Source organism: Neodiprion lecontei, chromosome 4 (assembly GCF_021901455.1).
Source record: "Neodiprion lecontei isolate iyNeoLeco1 chromosome 4, iyNeoLeco1.1, whole genome shotgun sequence".
Classification (NCBI taxonomy): Eukaryota; Metazoa; Arthropoda; class Insecta; order Hymenoptera; family Diprionidae; genus Neodiprion; species Neodiprion lecontei.
This window is the reverse complement of record NC_060263.1, coordinates 40,805,075-40,832,430: the sequence shown is the minus strand read 5'-3', so window position 1 is coordinate 40,832,430 and position 27,356 is coordinate 40,805,075. Positions and strand designations below refer to the sequence as shown.

Here is a 27,356-nt window from a genome sequence, read left to right as displayed (position 1 = left end):
CACTGCGTAACTCGTTTAATACTGAGTTTTTACCTTACGGAAAGAAAAATTAACGGTCTGAACCGTCTGGAAGGTACTTTACAAACGGGCGTGTTTAATTAAGAAACGAAGCAGCGCCGTCGGTAAAATAAACCGTTTCGAAAGCGAAAAGTATCGGGATTAAATCTAACCAGCTAGCTCTGCACGAGTCTTAACCAGTTGAAGTTTACGATCCTGGCTGTTGTGCTTTTCCGGTTTTCCAAATCATTCCGAAATCCCGCTAGAAAATTCTCGAATTTGTTAAATTCGTTCCGTCGCTACCGACAGATGTTGAAAAATGCGGTTACTGATCGAGCGAATAGATCGAAAGCAGGACAGTCCCTCTGGCCCGCTCTACAATTGCTAAAAAAATGTGAGATTCCTCTACATTCAACCGATCGAAACAAGTTCCCGCGGGAAATTTCCCTCGGCATGGTGCAATATCTGCAGCAGCATTGTTCCGGGAAGCGTTGAAACTTGCGATTCTCGCACGAGGGAAATCCGAATGAATAATTTTTTAAATTATACCAGTTTCGATTACTCTATACATACATACGCATATGTATCAGAGTGTTTCAAATGAAAATAATTTTTCATTTTTCTACGAGCAGATGAAGAAAATATTTTCTCCCAGTGTCCAGTATTTTCGAGGCTTATTTTTATACTGGGATCAAGCATATTCCTTCATCTGGTTGTAGGAAAATTGAAATTTTTCTTTCATTTGAAACACCAGAATATGCATACATGTGCTACATAAGTTTAAAATATTGTTGGATTGTAGCAAAAGACGTGATACAAGTATCTCATTGTTGCGATTACAGTTGTCAATACTAGATTTTCTGGCTATCACAACACGTTAATGTTGTCCGTTTGTCAAGTTTGCATTTTCCCAGTCAAAAAAAGTTTCAGCTTCACTTTGTTGTTGCACAAACGTCGAATTAAAATTAAAAAAAAAAAAAAGACAAGAATTTAGTAACCCAATATTATTGCAAAGAATCATATTTTTTTTTTGTTTATGAGGAAGGAAACGAAAAATAATTAAAGACTGTATCTAGTAACTTACAGACTACTAAGAATTATTCTGAACGTAGAGCGATGAAAAGCTGAAATTAAAAGATTATCGAGGCGTGCAACTCATATGGGTTCGTTAAAAGCTCGCGGTAATTATCGGACGTGAAGGCGAAGGGCTCGGAGGGAAGTAGGCTCCGTTAAAGGGCGAAATAGGCACAGATTGACGGTGCATCGGACGTGTACGGGGAAAAGTGATGGCTTGTACGAAAAGAGGAGATAAAAATGACGAATTGTAAGGGAAAATTCCCGGTTCCGTTCTCGGTCCCGAAATCTGCGACAAAAGAAAATCTCTCTAATGGCGGATATCATATCTGCCGCGCATCTTTTTTGAGGGATCAATTCGGTTCCTGCGGGAATAAATTTCTCGAAAAAAGATATTACTACATTTTATTCGCTATTGACGTGAAACCGAGTCCTCGTTATTCCGCGGCATGCTATTCTCTCTCTCTCAAACGCTGTAAGATATAAGCTGAGACACCTGCTTTTTTTTATCAACTTGCATGCGATAAAGTGGAATTATTTGAACACTGGTGACGATTTTTCTATAATCGAGTTATAGATTATAGATTCCTCAGTTAAACGGAATCGTATACGGTTCAAGAAATCGCAGTTTCGAATAACCCTACGATTACCTAACGATTTTGGTATCCAGAAAACATCCCACAAGGCAAGAAGTTCGTTATTTCAAAAATATTTCACAAGTTTTCAAATCGTGTGGATTATTTTTTTTTTTTTCAGTCGACATTGGGAATCCTACGATCGACTCACAAAGGTAATTATTCAACCGTACAGTCAAATATCCCATAAATAATTACATCGAATCACGACAGTCGTTCAATACAATACATCGAATGCTCGAAAAAATATTCAGGGACCAAGCAATTCGCTAATATTAAATGAAAATTTGCCCGATACAGCAATGTGCTTAACAGTTGATTAAAATTTTTTCCGATCACATTCTATCCTCTGGACGGTCTCGTTCTCGTTCCCATTAACCGTTACGAAACCGAGCCGAAGAGACAAACCGGAAAGGGTTTACTCGGAGCACCGTGGAGAATAACTTGATACAAGTGAATAGGAGAGGTGTGTGAAGCTGGGTTGTTCCCCGATATGCAAGGAAGGCAAGCAGGCAGGCAGGCAGAGGAACGTGATCCGGTTAAATAACCGGAATCAAGTTACAGGAACGCGGCTTGGCGCAGCGATTGTTTCGTATTAATTACCTGAAGGGTCAGAATCGGAGCCGGGCGTAGGACTGGCATCCACGCTATGCCTAGAGCCTTGGCAACACTCGCTGCACTTGCTGCACATTTTTTATCTTTTATTATTTTGTCAGTCTACACACGCCTCGGGTTTTCTCACCTCACGGTAAAAACCAGCTCGACGTTTGATCTCAGCAGAGTTTCCGCCAGTTTCTAAGAATTTATTTTTCTTTCGATTTTAGATCGTTGAATAAATATCGTTATTTTGATTTTGTACCACAAATTAATCACCAGTTTATTATAATTGATTAGACTGCTAATTTTTTCACCACAGTTTATTGTCACTTGATTACTTTCTTCGTGTTTATTATACTTATACAGTCTTTATTAACGTTACATTAGTTTTTACAATGATTCATTGCTTTTGTTCGGAGTTTTGCCTGGAAATGGGAAAGAAAAGACGGGAAGAAGTTAGAAAAGAACTACTCTCCTGGAATCGCAGATGCACCAATCCATAATACCATAGGTGCACAAAGTATGCGGTGACTAATTGGACTAGAAGTAAAAAAGTAGAGTCGAGTTCGCCCGCAGCGTGATGTGGAATGGAAATGGAAGCGGATCCCGGTAGTGTTGACGCGAAACGACATAGAAAAGTAATATACACAATCCCCTGAGGATAGCAGCCAGCCTGCAAACACGGCCTTTTATTTTTGCACGCATGAATGCGTGCAGCTGCTGCTTTTTGATGAAAAAATAAGGAAGACTCGGTTGCGGAGAAACAATGGGATAGAAAATGCCTCGCGTTTGAACTTTGAACCAATTGAACTTAAAGTTGTCCGTAACGCAATATTCTCTACAGTTTCCTAAGCTGCATAATTTTTATCGTCACTCGCGAATTGAGAGTAGGTAGTTAGCCATGAGTGGGATGAAAGGAAAACGGCAAACCGTGTCGATGAAAATATACTCCTATTTATTGTTAGATGAAAAAGATTCGGCATGTCGAGATCAAGGGATAAACAGGGACTGATTTAGATCGGTGGTGAAAAGGCACGGAGAGATCGTTTCGTAAAATTACCTGTACCTGTGGGTACGGGTGGTTAGATATTTTTCGATAAGGGTATTTTCTACGATATTCAGCGTTGACGTTACAACGACAGGATGAAAATGTGGATCGCTGCCGCCTGAGTTACTCGTCCGATACTCTTCGAATGATCGCTATAAAGCGTCGAATTGCGGTATCGGGAAAACTGATCATTGAACAGAATTATGGAGTTCGTAAAAAGGTAAAAATTCTCTAAAGGAGGATTCTAGCCAGAGGGGAAAACGGTGAACGTCTTCCGTGTTTGAACGAGAAACTGACACGGTCATCGAGCAAGGCCAGGGCCAGCAGAGGGCTTTGAACTAATTGCAATTACGCTTAAGCGAAAAGTCACTCGGCATTAGACGACGGTCAATGGGCTTCTGACCCGTGGAAGAGCAGCAGCCTGACCTGGCACGACGGAACGGAAAAACGAAGCAATAAAGGAACGAAGGAATAAAGGAACGAAGGAATAACGGAACTAAGCAACGAAACAACGAAGCAACGAAGAAAAGAAGGAACGATCGAATGAAGGAACGAAGAAATAAAAGAACGAAGGAACGAACGAACGAAGGAACGAAGTAACGAAGGAATGCAGGAACACAGGAACGAAGGAACGAACGAACGAAGGAACGAAGTAACGAAGGAATGCAGGAACACAGGAACGAAGGAACGAAAGAACGAAGCTTCGCTTCAACTGTAGAGTTCGCAATTCGCTTCATTTGCCGAATATACACAGGGGCGAATCTCGATTGTTCGCCTTTGGCGATACGCAAGCTTTTGCCCACCCAACCATCCCCAGCTAAAACGTACTTTATATGCGTGCACTGGTAATGTAACGAACGTAAATTTTCAAGTAATCGAGAATTCGGATACCGATGCGAATATTTGTCATCGATATTCGCCAATGCGAATACAAATTTTAAAATCTGGTGACATTTCTCTATGGCTTAAAGTCGACAATTGATTAACTGACAGGTACATCATGCAAGTCGTAGGCACACATTAGCGCTGTTTGCATCTTGATTCGAACTAATCTCGAATGTTTGTTTGATTATATAACAACAAATTGATAGCAGAAACAAATTAATTTTGAGGTTAGAGTGTGAGTCAAACGTGAGGACAAACTTTTGTAATAAAAATTTATTATCAAACTAACGTTTTTTTTTGTATTATTTCATATCATTTTCCCAATTTTTATGAGCAGAATATGAAGTATTTGTGACAATCACATTCGTAAAATATTCGCACGATTTTTCCGAATGTGGAAGCGAATGTCATGAAATATGCGAATGCGAACGCGAACATCACTAGTCTAGAAACCCGTGGAGGATCCGACCGCAAATATTTTCAAATAGTTTTTGTGGCAAAACTATTAGACACAGCCATATGCTTTCCCAAACTTTTTTCCAGAGGTTATCGAGATCTTGGAAACTCTTGAGCATAACTTTCCTCCGTCTGTAAGAGTTTAGTCAGCGTTCGCTTAAGCGTGTCATCTCGTTCTGACTTGGCTTACAAATATCGTTGTGACACCGAATCTATTAAGCTGGTTGCAAAGAAATATTGCCTAAAACCTAGCCAGACCTTCTTTCTAGCTACCCTTAGAAAAAAAAAAGAATCCAAATCGATTCAGTAGTTCTGGAGTTGTAAGCGAACATACGGACAGACAGACAGAGAAAGGTTGAGTTTTATACACGTATGTATAATAGAGGAGAAAAAAAGCAGAGGGAGAAAATAAACGCTAGGAGAAAAATGTTTCCGACGACTTGCAGGAATTTAATTTATTGTAATGAAAAATTAGGTAATTTTTTATTTAGAATCGGACTGACTATACGAATTATTCTTCGAAAAGAAAACAAAATTTTTGAGATTTCTCTGACTTTGTTAAAACTAAATTATTCACAGTCGGGATTGGGCGTATAAAATTTTTTTCTGAGGATCACAGAGCCATTTTTTAAAATTAAATTCAACTTGATTCTTCTACACGTTTAAAAGGTCCGTTTTGTCGCGTTTTTGTTTCGACGCATGTTTGACCAGGCTGTACGTCCATAAAGCATTTCATTCCACGTTTTCACCTTTCGCTGTATTCGCCTGACGATAATGTTTCAGGGTAAGATTGAGAAAAAAAAAGAAAGAAAATAATTTTGAAACTCATTCTTTTCTTTTATACATAACTAAAAATCTATCGGTGAATTCGTTTACAAATGATCGCGACGAGAATAGAAAGAATCAATAATAAAATGTCCGACTATTAAATTTCGGGTGAATGTATAATAAGTAATTAATTAATTAATTAATTAATAACTCTCATGTCAGTAACCGCGCGTGGGAGTCGCGACTGCCGGATCCAATGATCGCCTTGAAGTTGGCCTCCCACGTTTGAAATCTCCCTCAGCTGCGGTTATCCCAAACACGTAGAATATACATACACGTATATTATACCTATCCTAGATTTCCAAATTTCCAAAGCTTCTATTTAAGCTCCCCTAGGGATGCTTCGGCGGCTTTGCCCCGCCCGGCTGCAGAACTGTTAACTAAACGACCGATAGCCGGAATGCGGGGGTCGATAAAGCTCCCGTTCAACCCACGGCTATTTGAATCTATCAGCGAGCGGTCATCCGCCAATTTGGTCGTTCCATCCATCCATCCAGCCAATCGCTTTGGCGAGATGGTCAATGGTACGGATTTTATAAGATCGTTCCGCAGCATTTCGAAGCTTTTCGTTGAGAAAAATTTGCAACCGAACATAACCGTCCGTGAAAATTGCAAAAGGGGAGTTACAAAATGGGGTGTTAAAACTGTTTTAAAAAAATTTATACGGAGCAAATGGATCTTCGAAAGCAGTATTCGTCGTAAATTGCAAATCAAATATTATACGTCAAACTGCCGTCGCGAGAAACATCGCGCTGAAGAATAAAAAGGTGACAAGATTTGAAATGGGTAGAAAAAAAAAAAATAAATAAATATTATTATGCGCGGAGATAACTTGTCAATCTGGAATTGGATCGTCGTGACAAGCGACGAGAAATGTTCAGCCACGCCATATTCTATGTAATACTGAATATTTGCATACCGCAATCGCAGGTCATTCAACGTATTGCAAAAGTATAAGCTTTGGGTCATGAAAGTATTTTCTCATAATTCGCAACCACACAGCGGAAAGAGTTGGAATCGCAACGAATCGGTGGATCCTCTTTTGCGAAAATTTTCACCCATGACGGGTGAATTCCGAAAGTTTGATTAAAGCGAATATTTCAGGTTGAATACTTCGAGTCCTGGATCAACGGCGGCAGTTTTAATCCTGATCCGATAATGCAACTCGTCCTTCGACTGAAAAAGGAGCGGCCAAGTTATTCCGCGCCTGCAGCTCGATACGGCTCATTTCTATTATCCTTTTGTCAATAAGAACTCGGATGACGGGACAAGAGAGAATTAATTAAACTTTCCGAGTTGAACTGTTTGACACCGAGCCTTTCAATATAATTCACCCCACGAATGAACGGCGTATTGGCTTCGCGGCCCGGGAACGTTCAACATTATTGGAGAGTGCGAAACGAAGCGAAATTGAACCACTCTCGCAAATTGTTCATTTTCCGATCCTCCGTTTTCTCTCCTTTTCAGTTTTATGCCACACTTTTCCGACATTTTTGTCCTCAATTTCTCGACAGCTTCATGGCTCAGACCGTGTACACGCTTAATAATTGAAGAATCGCAGTACTATCTGACTCGTGTCTTGTTTATTAATTCAGTCGATTCGCGTCGAATCCATAGCCTCAATCCAGTAAAATCATCGGGCTTCAACAGTTGCAGAAAAATTTCCTCTTCCGCAAAGTTACAATCCCGAAACATTTGAATCGGACCAACATTTCAACATGGAATGCCATTTTCCTAAAGAAAAAAAAAAAAAGAAGAAAAAACAACCGATCACGCGCGACACTGTATAATTAATTCGACCGTTTAAAGTCTGCAAATCTCGGTTAAATTGGTAACAATAAAATTATCGTTGCAAAAGGTACCGGGAGGGTGGTAAAAACGAAGGAAAAGCTCAAGCTTAGGCGGTGAAATCTTTTCCAAACGACGCCGGCAAGACGTACGGAGCTCCGTTGAAGTCAACGCAGCTCAGCTTTTGTCGTATAGTCGTCATGACTTTGGTGAAAAAGGTGAAAATAGTGGTGAAAAGAATCGCGCATAATATGCTACCTACCGCACGTCGAGCAGCGGGTTATTTGTACGGGTGTAAGTAGGTTAAGTCCGTCGAGGCCGTCCCGTCGCGAATTGAGGTTTAATTAACATTATTAAAGCATTTCTAATTAGAGAACCTTGCAAGATTGCCCCCCTCCTCCCTCCCTCCCTCACTCTCTCTCTCTCTCTCTCTCTCTTTCTCTCGACGTCAAGCTCTGCCGAGCTAATATTTACTATCATAACGTAACGGGGGACGAACTTTTGTTGTTTCTCGACAACAGTTTACGTGTAGGTACCTATGCATATGCATCCGCGCGTTTTCCTGAACATTAGCTTACAGGAGGCGGTGGATCCGCAGGTGCGCGACGCCTTGGAAGCAGGAGGAGGGCGTATCTTCCTTAGGGAACTTAGCAAACAAGACGCGTATGAATATATGTATATATGTAACTCGGTTATTGTACATTATGTACTATGCCCCACGGACTTCTTCAAGTTTCCCTGCTTGCTCGGGAAAAGGAAAACGTCCGCGAGTCTTGTTACGGGGTTTGAGGATCATCGGTTAGTCCTTCTTAGTTTACCGATCGTTGTTCCATTACGGTTGGTAAGGCAGACCGCGAATTTACTAGTGTTTTCGCATTTCCAGCGATGCCAGTAAATTTTCAAAAATCCTCGATCAAATAATGCAAATCGGTAACTATACGATCGGGTGATATTTCTCATAATCTAACCGAAAATAATCGGAGTTCAATGGATTTGAAGCGTCTCGGAACACCGCTGGACTATGCGAGGAAAGTAACGTTGATAATTCCGGTCGCGGCATCACCGACAATTAAGGGCGTCGGTAAAACAGGTGATGGATATAGATCATGGCGTCATAGACTGCGTTTCCTATACGTGCTGCGAGTGCAGAGAAAGAGAGAGAGAGGTGGTGTAAATGGAAGATGCATCGTCCGCCGCACAGCGTACGTCGTACGTGCCTTGAGCCCGGGATTCTATCCTTCGCCGCGAAATGTACACGCCTTTATGGGAAGCGGGTGGCTTTGAGAAAGTGTGTGCAAGTATTATACGTGGTATGTACATGTGTACATATCGGTTAACACGGCGTACATTCTACGCCCACAGCTAGGATCGTAATTTCTCAAGCGAGAACCTGTACCGACATTATACACCTATAGGTATATGCCTACGCGTGTGTGTGTGTAACATCTACACTTTGCGCCTCGCCTACTTAGCTCGAATTCCCAAGCTTTTCACTCAATTTTACAGCGAAATTTACCGTCGCTCTGCATTCTGCACAAATCACGTTACAGGTATACATGAGCGTAATCATCTGCTTGCACTTGCTGACGGAATTGTTTATGATTATGTGTACAATAACGTTGTTGTGTATAATGTACCGAGATTGACGACGGGGTCAAATTTTACTCTCTTTATTAATTTTCCTCATGGTTTGTAATTAGTAATTAGCACAATATTCACCACGAAAAGGATGAGATATATGGTATGCGTTTAGAAGGCGCTCAAATTTTTTTCTTGTCAAGGTTTTCGAGAAAAGCCTGTGCTATGTGTAACCCTGACTTACAGGGACGAAATTTCTGGCATTTTCATCCCGAAGATGCTGACAGGTCGAAGCAAGCAAACGCGTTGACGGTGGATCGAGGCGCATTGGCTTGTCCTCATTTATTTGAGGTGGCGTGGCTTTCTACGTGTTCTAGATTTTGGAATAATGTTCGAAATTTATTCGACATCACGGTTCCGTCCGTGTTACATCAGAATAGCATCCCTTTAAAGTTGCACGGTACTGTGCAAAGCTGCTTCTAGCGGAGATTCATCCGTGAGCAAACACCGGAGAGCAGAGGTACAAACGTAGAACGTCCAACGATTGAAAGGTCACAATATTGAAAATTTATAGAACAATTCAAAACGTTTTGTGCCGAATTTTTACTTCTCTTTTTATTAGACCTCGTACGGTTGAAAAATAAAGACAAGTAAGCACAAAGAAATTGTAGGTTGATTTTTGCATTCCCATGTTTTTCTCTACTTCTACGTTTATATTTTGCACATAGATTTTAGCCATTTTTTAATACTGCCAATTTGATTTCCGCGTGTTTTAAAATTCCCCCTTGTATCAGCTCACTTTTCGATATCCGCTCACAATCAGACTCCTCGAAACAACTTCAAGCAGAACGCATCGCTGATTGCTGTTCAATTTTTTCCTCAAACGTCGTTTCGAAGTATTTCAAACACCGTTTGGCTCGGCTGTAGAGGCCAAGAAAGAAAAACCTTCGTTAAACTTGCAGGAGATGTTCGTTGAGCCGACCGAGGTCTATTCATTACTTCTCCCCGCAGCGCGAAGAGTTTGTGAAAACGAAGCATACAATAAACAAAAAGAATCCAATTCGAAGACTGTACACGGAGAGAAAAATCTAAGAAAAATTACCCTGCTGTTACTATAGTCGTGATGTAAAAGACACCTAATGCGGTTTTTACCGTGCTGCATCAGAAAAATGCGTCGTCACATTTTAAATTTTGAGCTGCCGAAATACATAGTTTCTAAGCAAGGTAGTAATCTTTTTCATAAAAACCCATAATTTTTGTAACATGCATCAATAAAGACTGCATCGGGTGTCTTTTACATCGCGATTAGTAACAGCAGGGTAATTTTTCTCAGATTTTTCTCTCCGTGCATGGGAAAAAGCTAATCCGAATCTGAAAGGCTCGTAATAAATAAAATTCGAATGCAGCGTAGATCGGATGTGAATCAATCTCGTTGTCGGGGTTCCAGGCCGACATAAGCAGCGTCTTTTTAGAAGCATCTTCCTCGTCGAAATTAGAAATAAGAGTATCGGGATTGTTCGAAAAGCTCGTCACGTGTGGTAATGCATGGCGTTCGAGGGGCTGACAAGACCGGGATAGATTTTGCCCCGACGTCTCCTTTTCATCCCCGGGGATTCGGGGAGGATGGCGCGTGGACCGTTGCATTATTTACCAGGTTCGCCCTCGCGAAAGCTCCGCGCAAGCTCCAAGGTAACCCGGAAGAAGCCAGGGCTCGGTGCTGCCTTGCAGCACTCCACTATTTCAAACTGTGTTTCAAACTGCTTCCTATTCGAGGCTCGATCCCGCGTCAACATTCGGCTAAAGTGTAAATGTTTAACTAGCGCCTGATGACCCGGTCGTGGCGAACCCGCCTCGGGATCGCAGGAGAGCCAATTTAACCTAGCTATAATAATACGATGCCTCCGCGAGGTCCAGAATTTTCGAAACAAGGAAAAGCCGCGCGGCACAAGAACATTTTTTTTCAAAGAATAAAGAAATAAGGGACGTTATTGTGATTATCCCAGAAAATGAAAGTTGGGTTTTTACTGGATTCCGACGTCTCAAGGTCAATATGAAAGTCAATGTTATTTTGAACAGGGAAGAATGATAATCAACGAATTTGATAACGAATATAACAGTGCATAAAACACAATGAAGAAAAAAAAAAATTGAAATTTACACTTAGAATTTTTTATCCTCTACTTATATTTGGCCAATATGCGGGGATTGGTGAAAATTTGCTCAGCTATCGCAAAGGTAGCTGCTTAGGAAGCAATGTTTAATTTATACATTTTTCTCTCTTTCCATCTCGTCATTCCGTAACAACTCGGGACCGTTCAATTTCCGAGCTATATTTTTATCTCAAATCCTCGCCTCGGGATGAATAAATTGACGACAAATTTCACCGGCGTATTAGCGGCTCTTTTTGGGGACTCCTTCCTCCTTAAATGGCGATTAAAACGCGGAGCAATTCAGTTATTCGAGTCAGCAACACCGACGGCATTTTCCTACATCTAAGAAGCTTCACGCGGTAGTTTCATTGGCTGGGCGATCTGACGAGGATCAACGGAGAAATCAGCCCACGGCGTTTCGACAAGGACCAACTCCTTGGAACCCTCGAAACTCCCGAGAGATACGGTTGGTTGTATCGACTGAACAATCCTTAGCTGGAAGAGGAGAGGAGATAAAAGAATATAAAAGAAAAAAAAAGTTAAGAGGTGAAGTAGACGAAGAATTGGCTTATGGTTTGCGAGCGACGAATACCTGCAAGACATCGGTATACAAAAAACGCGCACAATGTATGGCACGAAATGTATAACGATACGACAACGAAGATCCAATTAAAAGTTTTCTTTTTTGATAGATTGAAGCTTACATACATATACGTAGATATCAAGAAGAAGAAGAAGAAGAAGAAGAAGAAGAAGAAGAAGAAGAAGAAGAAGAAGAAGAAGAAGAAAAGGACCCGTCACGCAATGCTTGACGGCAGAGGAGAAAGGACGAAATAATCCTGGTGGAACGGATAATTTTAACAAGATTTTGCTGAAAGAAATATCCTGTTTCGAATCGGTTACCGAACGCCCGCACCACATTACGGAAAGGAAGACAAGCAGTGAGGGATCCTTTCACTCGGTTAAATTACCGCATCCAGAGTTGCAAGTTTCAATGCCGAATCGTGCCGGCGGTTCGTTAAAGGTAAAAAGCCAAAAAAATAGAGGAAAGAAAAATATGGAAATGAAGATAAAAGAAAAGGGAAGAAAGAAATTCGGAAAAAGCAAAAGCGCGGAGAGAAAGGGAGAGCACTTTGATCCGGACGTTTCACACCCCTGAAGCAAACTTCGCAGCACCTCTGGCTAAATAAGGTTTTACTGACTCGGGTGAATCCGAGGTGGTGTGCAAAGATAAAACGAGCAAGATTATTCCGGCAGAGTGTTTTTCAAGCCCTCCCCCAACCACGAAAGTTTTTCACCACTAATTCTTTTCTCCGGTCCGCGCGCGTTATTTCGTTATTATGTACAATCCTCGACTGTAACGGCTGCGGTTGTTCAATACACGAAGCCGACAACAGGGATTGACGATAAAGGTTGACGAAAGCCTTTTTTCTCACCGCAGGGTATCCTGGATCACCCTCTCCCCAGATATTTCTCTACAAGATGCCTGTAGGAGCCGGAGGAAAGGCCAAATCGACCCGGACTAGGGGCGTAAATGGAATCTGTTTGAAGACCATTAGTCGAGTACAACTTTGAGGGAGACGGACTGCGCAGCCTTGCTCCTCTTTTTCGCAACATTCTGTACAGGACATGTATATTATACACTTCCACGCTCCCAGAAAGCACATCTCACGCGACTTCTAACGATGAAATCACCACACGAAACTCGACTGCTGGCTACCATTAGTTTATAATTAGCAACGAGGAGCTAATCACGTAATAGTTATAGTTGTGGCAACGAGCCGCGAAGCCACGAGTCTGACCGTATTGCAAAACATATTGAATTCCGCAACAGAATACAGTGAAACTCCTCTTAACGGAGAGTGTAAAAGTCTCCAGCACCAAAATTTACACGTTAACGTTGTTCTGAATAACGGACACTCCTCAATGAGAGAGAATATTATTAGTCCTGAAGGTGTCCGATATTGGGAAGTCTCACTGTAAACAAGTGAAATTTCAACGAAGTTACGATGAAGCAGCTAGAAAATGGGAGTAGTAAAAGTCTTGGGCTGCACGTTTTCGCACTCTGACAAGGCGATCGGTCTTCATCAGAGCTGGTCTCACTTCAACCGGTGGTGAAAAAAGACGACGAAGAAGAAGCTCGCGTATCTATCCCATCGGTTTTCGAGACGTGTAAGTTGGTCAGAATGTTCTCGATGTTACGGTTCCACGAAAACGGCGGACCATTCGGTTCGTCAAGTCAGGGTGGCCTCCCCAAAACCGAGTGGAGATAAGCAAACTGGGTTGCCGATAGGCGTGTATGCGAAGAGCAAAGGAAACTCCCCGTTCCATTTATTCCCCAGTCACCGCATCCTCTCTCCCATAGAGTGGATCCTAAAGAAACATCGATCAGGTTCTAGCTTTCGTTAAGCTCGGGCAACAAGAATCGACGAAAAATCGGCGTCCTCTTCGTCTCGGACTAAGGATAAGGGATGAGAGGAACATTGTGGACCAAGTAATTGCCGTGTATCCCTTCTGCCTGGATCACGATCGACGGAGGAAAGAACGGACCACCTTCTTATGTCTCAGGGATAATTTCCTCTCTCTCTCTGTTTTATCGGTTATCATTATCCAGGGAATACGACCCAGCGATTCAGACGAAATACAAGAATTCTGCTCAACGCGCTGAATCAAGGTACCAGTTATTGACCCTGTCCCAATTATTGACCTTTTTCTGGTTGTATCAGTTTGATCCTTAGTTGTAAAATTATCAAATAATAAATTTGTGGCGTTTAGCCTTCCGGCAATTGGGTTTAGTCATCGAGAAATTCAGAATTAGTGCCGTCAATTTATAATTTTGGAAAATTGAAGGGTCAATGATTGGGTCTAAACGTGTCGATAACTGGTACACTTACCTTAAATGATCTGATAAAATGCGATCGCGTTATCAGTTGGCATGTATCGATATTCGCCCGTTTCTATTTCGGAGCATTCGTCGTTTCTCCGGAATCCAATGAAAGCCGGAAAAAAGGTCCGTGAGAGCCATGACCTATTTTCGTGGTAGGAGATGAAGCTTGAAGTTACGTTCGCTTCTCCTATCGTCGAATAGCGGAGCGTCATTTTACTTGGTGATTCGGTCGACGAATGAAAAACAAAGAAGAAGAAGAAGAATCCAAAGGACATGAGAATGAAAGGATCTCTGTCCGCAACATTTGCGTCCTCTTACATGCAACTTCGGGTCGATTTAGCCCGATGCGATATCAAATCCGGATGAACCGTGATAATCGACGCTCGAATATTCCGCCGCAGGCTGCAAGACTAATTCTCATAGAAACCCGAGTCACGTAACTTTCTCCCCACTACTTAAGGCGGGGGGTCTTATATCTTAACCATATCATTCATTCCAGTCCCAACTTTCCTAGTCCTTACGCATCATGCCATCAGGAGCAGAGCGCGATTCTCTCGATTCTACGAGCTCGAGACAAATTGGACGCGTAATTTCAAGAGAAATAAGAAAGGAGACGAGGCGAACAGCAAACAAGACGCTTCTCTAAACAGGTTGAATAAAAGCGTTTCTTTAACAAATCCGGCACACGTGTCACGAGCTTTCATGATTGTTTGTTCCTTTCTTTTTTATTTTATTTTATTTTTCTTTTTGGCGGAAAAAGAAAATCTAATCACGCATATGTACATGATATAAAACATTCAAATCTCGACAGCTGTAACGCGAGACTAAATATTCAAAAGCTCAATTAGGAAGTGAGGCAAATAATTCCAGCAGGGCGGACAATTACTTCTTGTACCGTTAACGTTTCCTTCTTTCTTTCTTGTCGTGTTTCTTTGAATAATTTACTCTCTTGGTGATTTTTCTTTCTTTCTTTTTTCTTTTTTTTTTTTCTTTCTCTTCTTTCATCCCGTACCTGGAAGCGACAGGAAGAGCAGGTGAATTGTGCAACTGAAGCGGGCGACTGTTTCGTTTCCAGGAAGAAGAAGCCGTAGGTCAGTGTGGCAACGGAAGCTATTACGGAGCTTACCTACACGTTTTCGTTCCGCTCTCGTCGTACAACACACACAGGTATGTATATATATATAGAGTGTATATAAATGGTTTATACATTATGTACAAGTGTATATAGAGTTTAGAGGAGAGTCGCGACCCGCGCTGTATGAGTTATTGCTCGAGGGGTCAAAGGTCACCGGTTTTACCCCCGCTGATACGGGTGTAGCACGTTTGCCAGCTTGCTTCACTGCACACTCGATGCAAGCAATATTACGATACGTGGTATTCATATTCATATACATATATATATAGGTATATTGAGTTTTAATTTAGTTTGTAAAATGACAATATCGAATAATTTGCAGTCATGTTCGGTCTGTAATCGCACTCGTTGTGTATAATTAATAATATATACCGAAGAACTCGAGATTCGGATAGTTTAGCGATATTTTTGAGTAATTGGTACATAATTTTTTACGAACCAAGGTAATCATTCGGTTCATGCTATCGTTCATCGGACATTGGGATATATCGTACAGTTGTGTAATGAAAATATCGTTATATTTCAACTTTTGCATCAAGTGTTTGAAATTTCGGAGAGAAAGAAAAAAAGTGTTTTCTCGCAGAGAAAATTTAATCGGACAATTTGACAGCGGAATTCTCAACTTCATTCGCAACCCAGCAAAAATCTTAAGGCCTTTGAGGCATCCGCGATTGGATTCTGAACAAGACGCAGCTCCATCCCGGTTAGACAGATACCAATTCTCTTGTTGAACAAAAAAATTTCTTCTAACAGATCAGTTCATTTCTGTGTCTGATGATTAATTATTAAAATATCGATTTTGCATTTGTGCATCAAGGACGTTAAATCGACGACGACAATTAATCACCCCAAATACGCAGGCACAAAAAAATAAAAAATAAACGCAGATGCGTTATAATAATATACATGATATATGTGACGCGTAAAAAATGCGACGTTATCGTTTCATCTCGCAATCTCGATCGTTTCTGATATGCGTAAATTTTTTTCTTTTTTATAATTTTCTTCTCGTCAAGGATTTCAACAGGAGTTGCGAAAAACACTGGATGGCGAACACTTCCTCCACACTTAAATAACGAATGGTTCACTTTCAGGCACGCTGATACCTCGATGACCGTCGCGTCTTTATTATCTGCAGGCGACCAGCGCCCCTCGTCACCTTCGACGCGTAGCGACGTCGAGTCTTCCTAGCAGACTGCCCGCCCTTTTGGTCTCGGCGAGCACTGCGGCCCCCCCCCCCCCCCCCCCGCCGCCCCCGCCCCCACGCCCGCTCTTGACGTTGCACGCCAGCGCCGTAAAGCGAGACCCGACGGCGAGCGGCGTAAGTTGGGGATTCCTCGGAATATACGCGACACCTGCACGGGGTTGCCTCCTCTGCCTTTCCTCCCCCCCCCCCCCCCCCTCCCAGGACCCTTCATCCCTCTTATGGCTTCTGCTCGTTTTACCCTTTGCACCGAGCTTCGTTAATTTCCCGGTTTCAGAGTTGCGAATTTCGTTTTATTATAGTGCAGGGATACTCTGTTATATCGAATTCGCTTCTTCTTCGGTGGGAAAAATTTATTTACATAAACGCGAGCACGCTTTACTTTTACACGATTTTCCCACGAGTGTTTTGCGTGAACGGAGTATCCGTTTCTACGATGGTAGAGTGAGTCGGCGAATTCGCATGCGCGGAGTACTGAAAAAACCAGTTTCAAGTCCTGGAAGTTGAAAGTGGTCTTTTCTGTACACCGCGCATGAGCAGTCGCGAAACAATCGGACATTGCGCGACCCTAACCTCAATTTCGTGCTTCGTGAAAAAACGCGCGACATAATCCTGTTGTATGGGGAATCGTGTGCGACAAGGAGGCAAAGGTCTTTTCGCCTCGCGTATTTCCAATATTCGTCCTCGGCCCACCTACGACTCGCATTGCAAACTTACGCTCGGTCCGAAAAGACCGAGTTTTCCTCCTTGTTACACAATGTACTATTCATACAGGTCAAGAGTTCCATGCAGTCGGAAACAATGTTCGGACTAAGTACCGAACAAATGTTGCTCAGGTTTATTTAGTCAAGTTGAATAAAAGAGATTTCCTGTTCCCTAAATTTGGTGAAATGACCAGAAAAAACTAAATAATTATAACGGATTTGAACGGAAATAGCTTAGTTATCAATAACTGTTTATGCATCGTATCAACGGAAAAACTAACTTGTGTAACATCGTGTCTCACACTGACCTATTTCGATGAGAATTCGTGGTTTTTAAATCTTTTCCGTACCGAGGCGATAGATTCCCGATCAAACTTATCAGAATTTAATTCAGCGCTTACTTCTAAGCTTCCGTTGCGTGATTTCTTTAATTTGACACGTTTACGAATAAACTGTACACCTGATAAATCTCACTTAAATCTATCTATTTATCCAGTGACGGTAACTTGAACTCGAAAAAAATTGAAGATGAATTTCTATCAGACTCGATTAGTACAAAAATAATTGAGGTTTGTTTACCCAACGTTTTTTGTTTCCTCTTTGCCGCTATTTCAATCGTCTTTCTCTGTTATTTTTATCTCCAGGTTTGATATTTCGCGGAATACATCAAGCTTCTCAATAACGATCAAAAAATATCGATAACGAGGGATTAGCCAGTATCAAAACTCTTTGTCAGTGTAAACCAGAGTCAGTGGAACGCTTCTGACGTCATTTGGAATCCCGAAAATCTTTTAAATCGTTTAATCTTTTGCCAGAAGTCATCTAAAATTCGTTTGGGGATCTTTCGCAATCGTCTAACAATATCGTCCTTAGCTGCGGTAGATATCGCATCTGCGGCGATAAAAAATAAACACAGAGCAATAATAATAATAATCAGTCCCCATAAAGTCGAACGAACTTTGACCGTTTAAAAAAAAATCGAGGACCCTATTAACTGATATATCGCTGCTTGGTTTGCGATCTGTACCGAAGAGCTTTTCGGCGCTGCGAAAATTAGAAGCTTTCATCACCGCGATTTATATTACTTTCACGGTAAGGAATGTCGTTTTTCCTCAATTTAGTTTTCCCCTCATTCCGAAACTGGTACTGGATGATAGGATCCCGACAATTTTTGGAATCGCAAGCTGGTGATTGGGGCGAGCAATTAGATCGATTTAATTGAAATCCAAGCGAGGGGTTGACTCGCGGGAATTGCGGATTCACCCTCCGAAATCATCTGACCAAACTTTGGTGCCATTCACAGTTTCGCCACTTTGAAACTCGCAAGTTGACCAGGTTATCCAGGCACCCAATAAACCAGCTATTTTCACCTGCGTTCGCTGGCAAAAAACCATACTACGAATAAAGTAATACCAATTTTGCAGGAATATTCTGTATCGAAAATTGTCCCCGTAATACGATGGAAATATTGGGAATTTACTTTGTTGCGTCGACCTGTATTGCAGCGCTGCAGAGAACAATCGAAAAAGTGCAATTTAATCGAGAGGTGAATTGAAAATTTGGCTACCTAATAAACGTCGAGAGACTCGAGCAGCTCTTGCAAATGTCTGGTATAAACGATAATCGATGGGGAGGTCGATCGCCGAAGAGTAATATACCCGAGCAGGTCTTCGGGGTGAGAAGCAGTTGGGGTTCATTTTCTTCTCGAGCCCTGCACGTGCATCGGAGTTTATAAAATCATCCCCTGCACTGAACAAGTTTTTCAATTTCTAAGGTTAGGGTGAAAATGCAGAAATATCAAAGTATACGATAGAAAACCATAATAAAGAAAGGTCAGACTGACTTAGAATACATCAGAATTTTGACGATTCTATGTTCTAATTTTCCGTACTTCATCGTTCTACATTTCGTCTGTTCTATAATATTTCAGTATCCTGTATTTGAAACATTATACAAAACAGATTGACAGGTTTTTATGAATTCTACAATGTGACTATTCTACTTGTCAGTATTTCTACATTCTTAATGATAAATTTTTCCAGGTGAGTACAAAGTTCAGATTACACCGATCACGACACAAATTTTAAGCCTGGGTTCTGGATGTGAAATTTTGATTTCTTCTGAATAATTGATAGATGAAAAAATATTTTTATTACATAAGTTTCTTTTTGTCGAAAATAGAACGATATTTCAGATTTTAAGAATAATTATCTATTTTCTCAAGCATTTACTGATACGAAATAACAAAGAAACTTCAGTTTTGCACTTGAATCACTTATATTCAAAAACAATCATTAATAATAAACTACGAATGTGAAAAAATTGATAAACAAAGTTCAAGAATGAATATTTTTCTTACTTCTTCTATTTTCGTACAGACTTTCTCGTGTCAAACCTTAAACGTAATCTCTCATCATTCTCTCATTATACCGTCCCTGATAACGTTAATAGCGATAAAGTCGATCACATCTTGGTGAAAACGTGTTCGTTTTTCTTCCAAACAGGCACCCATATTATCCATCAACCAAAAACTTCACGACTTATTCATCGACGTAAAAATGACAAAAACAAACTTTATAAGTGACAAATAAAGGTTTGTTTTTTTTTTTCACTTTAAATTTATTTATCCGAATAAAAAAAAAAAAAAAACATCTTTGTCGTTGACTTGTGTTATATGTGACGGAAAAGGCGAGCTTCGGTGTTTTGTCGACTTTCCGACCAGTTTTTGCTGCGGGCTTTTTTGGCCGGCTCAATTTGCTCAGGCGGGGTAATAATTGGGAATTCGCCTTAGTGACAGACTTGTCGACGACGACGACGACGACGGCAACGTTCTTGCCAGGGAACGAGGAGGAGGCGGGATCCTCGAGACGTCGAGACTCACTTCCTGGGGAATGCGCCGTCACTCACCCCTGCATCCCCCGCCTATCCAGCAGCCCCTCTTGCAGCTTGTAGAACGTGCGAACATTATAACATTTTTTACGCTTAATAAAAACTCCCTGCAGGAGCCGAGGAAACCGACAATTATTATACACGCGTGAATTAACGTCGCGCACAGACGACGACGATTTTGTACTTTAATAATGTAATTGATACGTAACATGCGTGACGAATTGAAATATTCGCTACGTTGCAATACGCATAATTTCAAAAATACAATCCGATAAAAAATGTCTGTAACTCCGCAGGTCGAATTTAGCTTGGACAAGTTGTAATTGGTTCATTTATTACCGCTTATGATATATCGCTACCCCGAAACGTTTTCTTTCTTTTTTCTTTTTTTTTTTTTTTTCTTCACACAGCGCAGAAATTTTTCGTGCTCAGTGTAAGTATCACATGTTATACGAACTGTGAAATAAAATATATTATGTCAGGGTGTAACGAGACGCGTACAAACTGTTTCGGTGAATAAATTTCGTGAAGAAGCTTGAAATAGAAAAATAAGCCGGATGATAAGAAGAATAAAGATAAAACCTGTTTCAACCGTGGCAGATAGACGTCTACGGTACTCAGGTGAAATCCAGTTGGAAAAATAAATCGGAAAAAAGGATGAAGAAGATAGGAAGAGATGTAAAAATAAGAAAAGAGGGGGCGAGCTTTTTCCTGCTCTCGGTCTGATTTTAGCGTCAACTAACTCTAACATCGGCGTTGCACTTGGTGCTCGTAAATTTTCTCGCTGCGAGGGAATATAGTAGTAGTAGTAGCTGCGGAGGAAGAGGAAAAGGAGAATGACGACGAGGAGGGGGTGAAGAAAGAGGCGCGGAATGGGGTGTCGGTGCGTAAGTGGCGCTGTGACGTCACTACGCGTATAAGGACTCCATTACGCCCGGAGGCAAACGAGGGAAGAAACACCGAGGCTGTACATTTTTTCGCGAGATAAGGGAAAGGGAGAAGTGTTACGTAGGAAGAAGCGAGAGAGCAATAAAAAAAAAAAAAAAAAAAAAACTTCGACGACGTGAATTTCGAAATAAAATTTGCCGGTTAATTCTTTTTCCTTTTTTTCGCTCTAGTGCAGAAATCGAATTTTGTCGATGAGGGTATATCCGAGAATTCTCTGGTTTTTGTACAACATAATGCGAGGGAAAAAAAACACGAAAAAACGAAAACACAACGCCAGCGTGTCATTTTCCAAAAATCGAAAAAATTGCAAGTCAATTCCGTAACTCAAGATGAATGAGATTTTAAAACAATTTCATACGATTCGTTATATTCTATTTTAATTAAAGGCTTTATGAGTTGAAATTTACTCTAATCGATAGAATCATTCTACACCATAATACCAAGTGTGTGATGTAATTCCAATTTAGAGGTATATTTTTCTCTCTCGACAACCAAACGTTTGAAGATTCGACTACGTGGAAATCTGCGTATAAAAAATAATTTCTTTGTTATACAGGTACCGGGGCAGAGAATAATATGCAAAATTATGGGAAAAAAGTAATGCGGTAGAAAATTTATTTAAAAAAAAAAAAAAAAAAAAAAAAAACAAGGGGAAAAAGATGTTTATCCACGTTCAAAAATCTACGAAAGTCTTCGCGTTCAAGATCGCCGTTAGTAGGGGAAAAACGAAGGGCGACATTTGAGTCCTCGTATTTCTGGCGTCAGCCATTTTACGCGAGGACATCAAAACTCGGTGGTGGTGGTCCCTGATCCGGCGAATAACGAAGAAAACTAACAACGCGATGGGCAGAGAGATTTCCAGAGTGGTTCCTACGGCTGCAGAGATTCTCGAGCGCGTTTGGTATTAACTCGAAAGTTGGATGCGGGCCAACTTCCGCCGGTGGATTGGGTATCTCTTCCTTCTCCATTCTCGCCTTTCTCTCTCTACGCCTTCCGCCCACTTTTGTCCGATTCTTTGCTTCTTGGTCCGCGCCCAACGCGTGCAGCCGACAACGCAGAGAACGAAGAAACGCAACGAACGTAAAATATTAAATGTTCCCATACGTGTTTAGTACCGTGTATACAACGTACGTGTAACGTGATCCAGAGGAAATGCGGACGCCGAAAGGTTCCCTGGCACGGCATCCGCACGACACCCTGTTTAAGGATGTATAATAATGCGGTGAACAGTCAGCTCGAAAAACTCGAAAAACCGGAAGGTAATTAAAGAATCCTACGAAAAGTCTCACGAAGCTTATCTAGTTACGTTCAAAATTCAACTTGATTATCTTCATTTGTGCACGTTTCAACCCTTTCAGGGGCATATTTATTTACTCAACAAATTTATAAAATCGTAGGTGATCTATAGAGTTTCGGGGTCGCTGACTACGATTCTGGAGATCGATTCTGTAATTTCACTTTTCACATTTCCCACAATCCAAGCATTCTGATTGGTTGACTAAAATTTGCAGACGAATCGTAATGCTTGGATGGTAGGAAATGTGAAAAGTGAAATTACAGAATTGATCCCCCGAAGTAAGAATTACGAAATTGAAAATGGCGGTTTCAATATGGTCACTGCGTTGGGCTAACTTTGCGTTTTTTGCGTAATTTACAAAAAAAAAATTGAAATTTCCTTTTCCGAAACTTCCAAATTTTTTTTTTTTTTTAAACTAGTGTACGGACAGTTCCGTACAAATATGTATATTATAAAAGTGTACATGGAGAATATATGTAAAAAAAATTTCAAAGCCTCAGCTGTATACATTACAAAAAAAAAAAAAATGGTTTTTGTTAGGCAAAAACGAGCTGTTTCACGATAATTTTTTATAAAAAAAACATACAAATAAATAAATTCTTGCAATTTTGCATAAAATTTCAATGACTCAGGCACTCAAGAGCCTAAAAACTGTTTATGCGCATATAAAAAGTGCAAAAATATACACGTATGCGTCCCACTGCCCTTCAAAGGATTAAACTTCTGTTTCCTTGTTTTTTTTTGTTTTGTTTTTACAAATTTTTGGCTTGACTGTACGTCCCGTGCGTCCTTAATGCTCCTCGCCTACACGGCGCCAACGAAGGACGGTGTTTCTTTCTCTTTTTCGGCAAAATCGCAATACGAAGTGCCCGTTAGTAGATTTGTCAAGCAGGACAACTTCGTATTGGTGAGAAAAAAAAAAACGCATTTCACGAATGACAAGTTTGTTTTCCATCGTACAACCATTTTCAAAAACACATGCTGTACGATTAGCGAAATCTGTAACGTCTGAGGTGAACTCTCCGCGTGCAAGACGAAATTTTCGTAGACTAGTCAAATTAGTGTCTCTGATTTGAAAAGAAGACCGTCGTTTTGACGCTGAAGGGAGAAAAGGATCACGAAAGGACGGCGATCGAGTAAATTTCCCCGCTTTTCTTCCCAGCGTCTTCAATACCGCTCCGGAAGTTTCGGTCGGCGTCAAAACTGGTAAGAATCGAACCAAGGCTGGAGTCACGTCTCGAGGCTCACGGGGGGCACCGACTTTCTACTTTTGGAAGCCAGGGGTGGAGGGGAGGAAGGCTCAGGGTCTGCGTCGTCGTAACTTTTATCGCGATTTGTCAAGCGAGCTGCAGGAGCCGAGCTTCGGTGCGACTTGAATGAAACTTTGGTGAAATAAATCCTCACACCCTCCGTGAAAATCGTCCTGTTAAATCGGTCGCGATGATGTAGATCTATATAACGCGTTACGGACTCAAGTGACTCGGCGTCTGTAATAGGCACACAAATTGCCGATAAATTTCCTGTCTATCTATCGTTCTCCTTATTATATTACACCTACTCTCGTCTGTTTCGTTTACGAAAAATCGGAGAAGAATCTTGTTGTTACATATTTCATAAATTTGGTAGAGTGGCCATCATCCTGAACAATCAAAGATCAACTTGCAAGTACGACTGGTCATGTTCCGATAAGACGAAGAAGAATTAAATTTTATCAACATCTTGTATTACGATGAATAGTTTTGGATGTAATAAATAAAATGCCGTCAACAATCTGTAATCGATAACATAAATTGTGAATTGTATAAAATCGTTTTATATTTTGTCCTAAATCGTGTTCGTGGGCTAAGATTTCCCATGATTAGAATCGAGTCACTTGATGCTTCCAAGACGAAAATTGATTATTATTCGGGATAAAGTAACGTTTTTTCCGAATGGGTGACAGGATGAGTCGTTTATGCTCAAGAGTAATAGCTTGGTAGGGTTTTAAAGCTGGGACGGTCTAAATGCATACCCGTTTTTACGAGTTTTTTTTTTTTTTTTATCTCAAGAAAATGAAGACACTTGAAGCAATTTCAGTTTGTGGGCTTTATTGTTTATAGTTTCAAAAACAGTATAGAATTTGTCCAAGCTTGTACCTGATAGAAGAATTTTTTGAGTTAAAAGAACCTTCTCGGGTTCAGGCTCGTAGTCCAAATACTGAAAATTTTTTTTTTCAAATATATACGATTATGAACAAGAAATTTCATTTGTCGACTACAAAATTGTAAAAAAAACTTTATAAAATTTTGTGACGTGTAATTCAAAAATCTAGTTACGAGCTCGAATTGATAGACAAGTTTTGAAGATTGTGTCCAAATTTCAAGTCGATCAGATAAAAATTGACGGAGGAATCTACGCCACCACATCGAGAACGTGGTCGTTCGCTACTTACTTGCGCGATTCCACCATGTTGTTATTTACTTCAATGTAATAACTCTACAGTGTTCTTGAAAATATAAATTATACAAAGCCCTCAAACTCAAATTGCTTTAAGTGTTTCCGAAAATTCCTAAAATTAGGGATTATTTTATTCCGTTCAAGCTGTATCCCCCCCTTTAAGGGTGGAATGACGGTGACCGTAAGTAACCGAATCATCCTGAATTTCGAGTCAACCTTCTTCTTTATTTTTCCGCATCTTTATTCCTGTCTAATCGTAGATAACGCGGGTTGTTTCCCGTTCGGCAAGCAACGATAATTGGAAGATGGTTTCCCGTATCTATTCGGGTCTGCAGTGGTCCTCCTCCTCTTTCGCTGCTGCAGAAATCGCAGCGATTGTTATCGCCCTTTTTATTTCTCCTGCTCTTGTTTCTGTCATATATCCGCTCGGTCGTATGAGAAAACGAGAAAAATTCCGTGCAGGACTGGAGGCGGAAATCAGACATACATGAAAGGAGAGGATTCTATGAGGCATTGCATGCCTGCTCGACCAGGTTTAAGCCTTGTGTCATTTTCAGTTTGATATAAGAATTTTTTGAAACCCGATCGAAAAAAGTGACAAATTTATTTTCTTATTCCACATAATTTTATCATGCTTGATTATGTGAATTTCAAAATACCTGGCGAAACTGTGAAAGAATATTTAAATATTCGTGACTCAAAACCGGCCGTACGAAAAAATGTGAAATAAAATAATCGGGGATTTTACGACCTGTTTAAGTTTCAACTTACACAAAAATGGTGAGGTCGAATCCTGGTCGACTTGGCACGGAATGCCTCATATGCGGAGGAAAGCCGTCGTTTCGTCCCGAAAAACTAGGGATTCACCGAAGCCCCGAGCCTTGCGAGAATTGCAACCAGAAATTGGTAATCCTCGCGGAAATTCGCGGAGATTAATCAATTCTCCGACCCATCTGCACATCGTGCACGTTATATACATGTATAAAATATATCTACGTGTATACAGGCATATACATACGTGCGGACGTAGATATTGAGGGTGGTCTGGGCGTATCGAGTTTTTTGGATCTGGCGAAAATTTCAGTTTGTTGTATTTACATACCTGAAGCGTTAACGATGACGAGGACGAACAGAATTTCCGGAGTAAAGTTTTCGACAAACTTTTATAATGGAATAAAGCTTCTATCAGTATGTAGGTATGAGGCAGGCATGTTGTAGTTATAATGTAGGCGGGAAAGTGCGGGTAACGCGAATGAGAGAGCCGGAACGCGGAAATAATGCAAAGTTGAAATTAAGTTCTTCGACTTGCAACGAGAGAAAAATATACATACACAAGACTCTCCGTAATTTCATGCTCGTCGACCCAATTTTTTATCGAAGTTTTTACGGACGTATTTCATTATCGTCACTCCTCCATACTCTAGCCAGATAGTAATATACGATTATAATTATCAATGGACAGGAGAACCGCAGGGATATGGCGTAATATCAGAAATATCAAAGGAGTTGAAACGGGGAGCGATATTATAAAAATAAAGAAACAGGGCAAAAGCACTGCGGCTGACAATCGAAGCTGAAGTTTATTAAACCAGCGTCTATAGATAATTCCGGGAAATTTATCTGTACAGAGTCAGAAGTCGGATCGAGGATGGCGCTCGTGCAGCCAGGCAACAATAACAGAACCGAGAAGCATTCATCCCGGTAGACAAAAGTTCGTTTTGTGCTCGGCTGTAGCAGCTGAGTGAAAATAGGTATAACGGGTCGAACCTCGCGGGTAATGCAAGTAAAACTTTTCCCGCGTCTCGAACTGCGCAGTCACGAAAAATTGACAATAGCGGCAAAGAAAGCCGCAGTTAATCTCCTGAGCAGCCTGCAGGGAGAAATGAGGGAATCAAACCCCACCAACTGTAATGCAGACTGAATAAATACTCCCGAGGGATTTGAAGAATGTGAGGGGGGAGGGGAAGGAAGGACGGGGGGGGGGGAGGGGCGGCAAAAAAGTTGCCAAGTAATTTCGTGGAATTAAAAACTGTACAAATTGAACCGCCGTTCGAGAGCCGATCCCCTCCTGACCTCCATCGCTGACCGAAATGGAACTTGGTTTATCTAGGATGAGGAGCTCGGCTCGAAACAAACTGACATCACGGGTCGCGGCTTGCCGTTTGCACTGGTGACCCAATTCTTTCACAGTGCGGAAAAGCTTCGAATCAGTTCTTGGCTACGGCAGGCAATAAGACGACGAGTATACTCGTATTCGAAAAGCAGGATCGGATCGCGAAACGTGGCGTGAAATTTGAAAATTATAGAAATTCAGAATTGGTTTCGAATCCTGTTGGAACTTGAGGATTAATTAATCAATCAAAACTCAGTCTAATTCTTTTGGATGTCTGGAATGCTTATCGAATTGCTTGACTATTTATTGATTCGTAAGCTGGAGAAATTGACGTGAAACAAAAATTAAATCGTGTCTTTTTTGGCCACCCTAGTCGGAAGTCATGGATTTGATTAGAATGGAGTTAAAAGACCCGCTAGACACCTCTGCGTCAGTTTAACAGGTGGCCGGATCGGGGTTAGAACCGATAAGCTTCGGAGAAGATAGAGTGATGAAAAAGCATTGAAACTGACGAGGGTCAAGACGTTTGGACTGCAGTAAAAACGTGATCATTTTTTCTTCACGATGCGACAGGTTGAGTGATAAAATGAAAAAAGGTACCTACAAGAAAAATCGAGAAGCCATTCTTTCGCAGCATAAAATCAAGGAAAACGAACCAAAGTAGAAAAAGTCAAGACGCAGACGTCGCACTTCCGCCAATTACAGCT

The 27,356-nt window shown here is 41.1% G+C and overlaps 1 protein-coding gene across 18 annotated transcripts in view; it reads right to left on the bottom strand.

Moving 5' to 3' along the window:
* The window catches only part of LOC107227335, a 164,245-nt gene that overhangs the window by 87,687 nt on the left and 49,202 nt on the right, over positions 1-27,356 (bottom strand). The gene's annotated exons all lie outside the window — the stretch shown is intronic.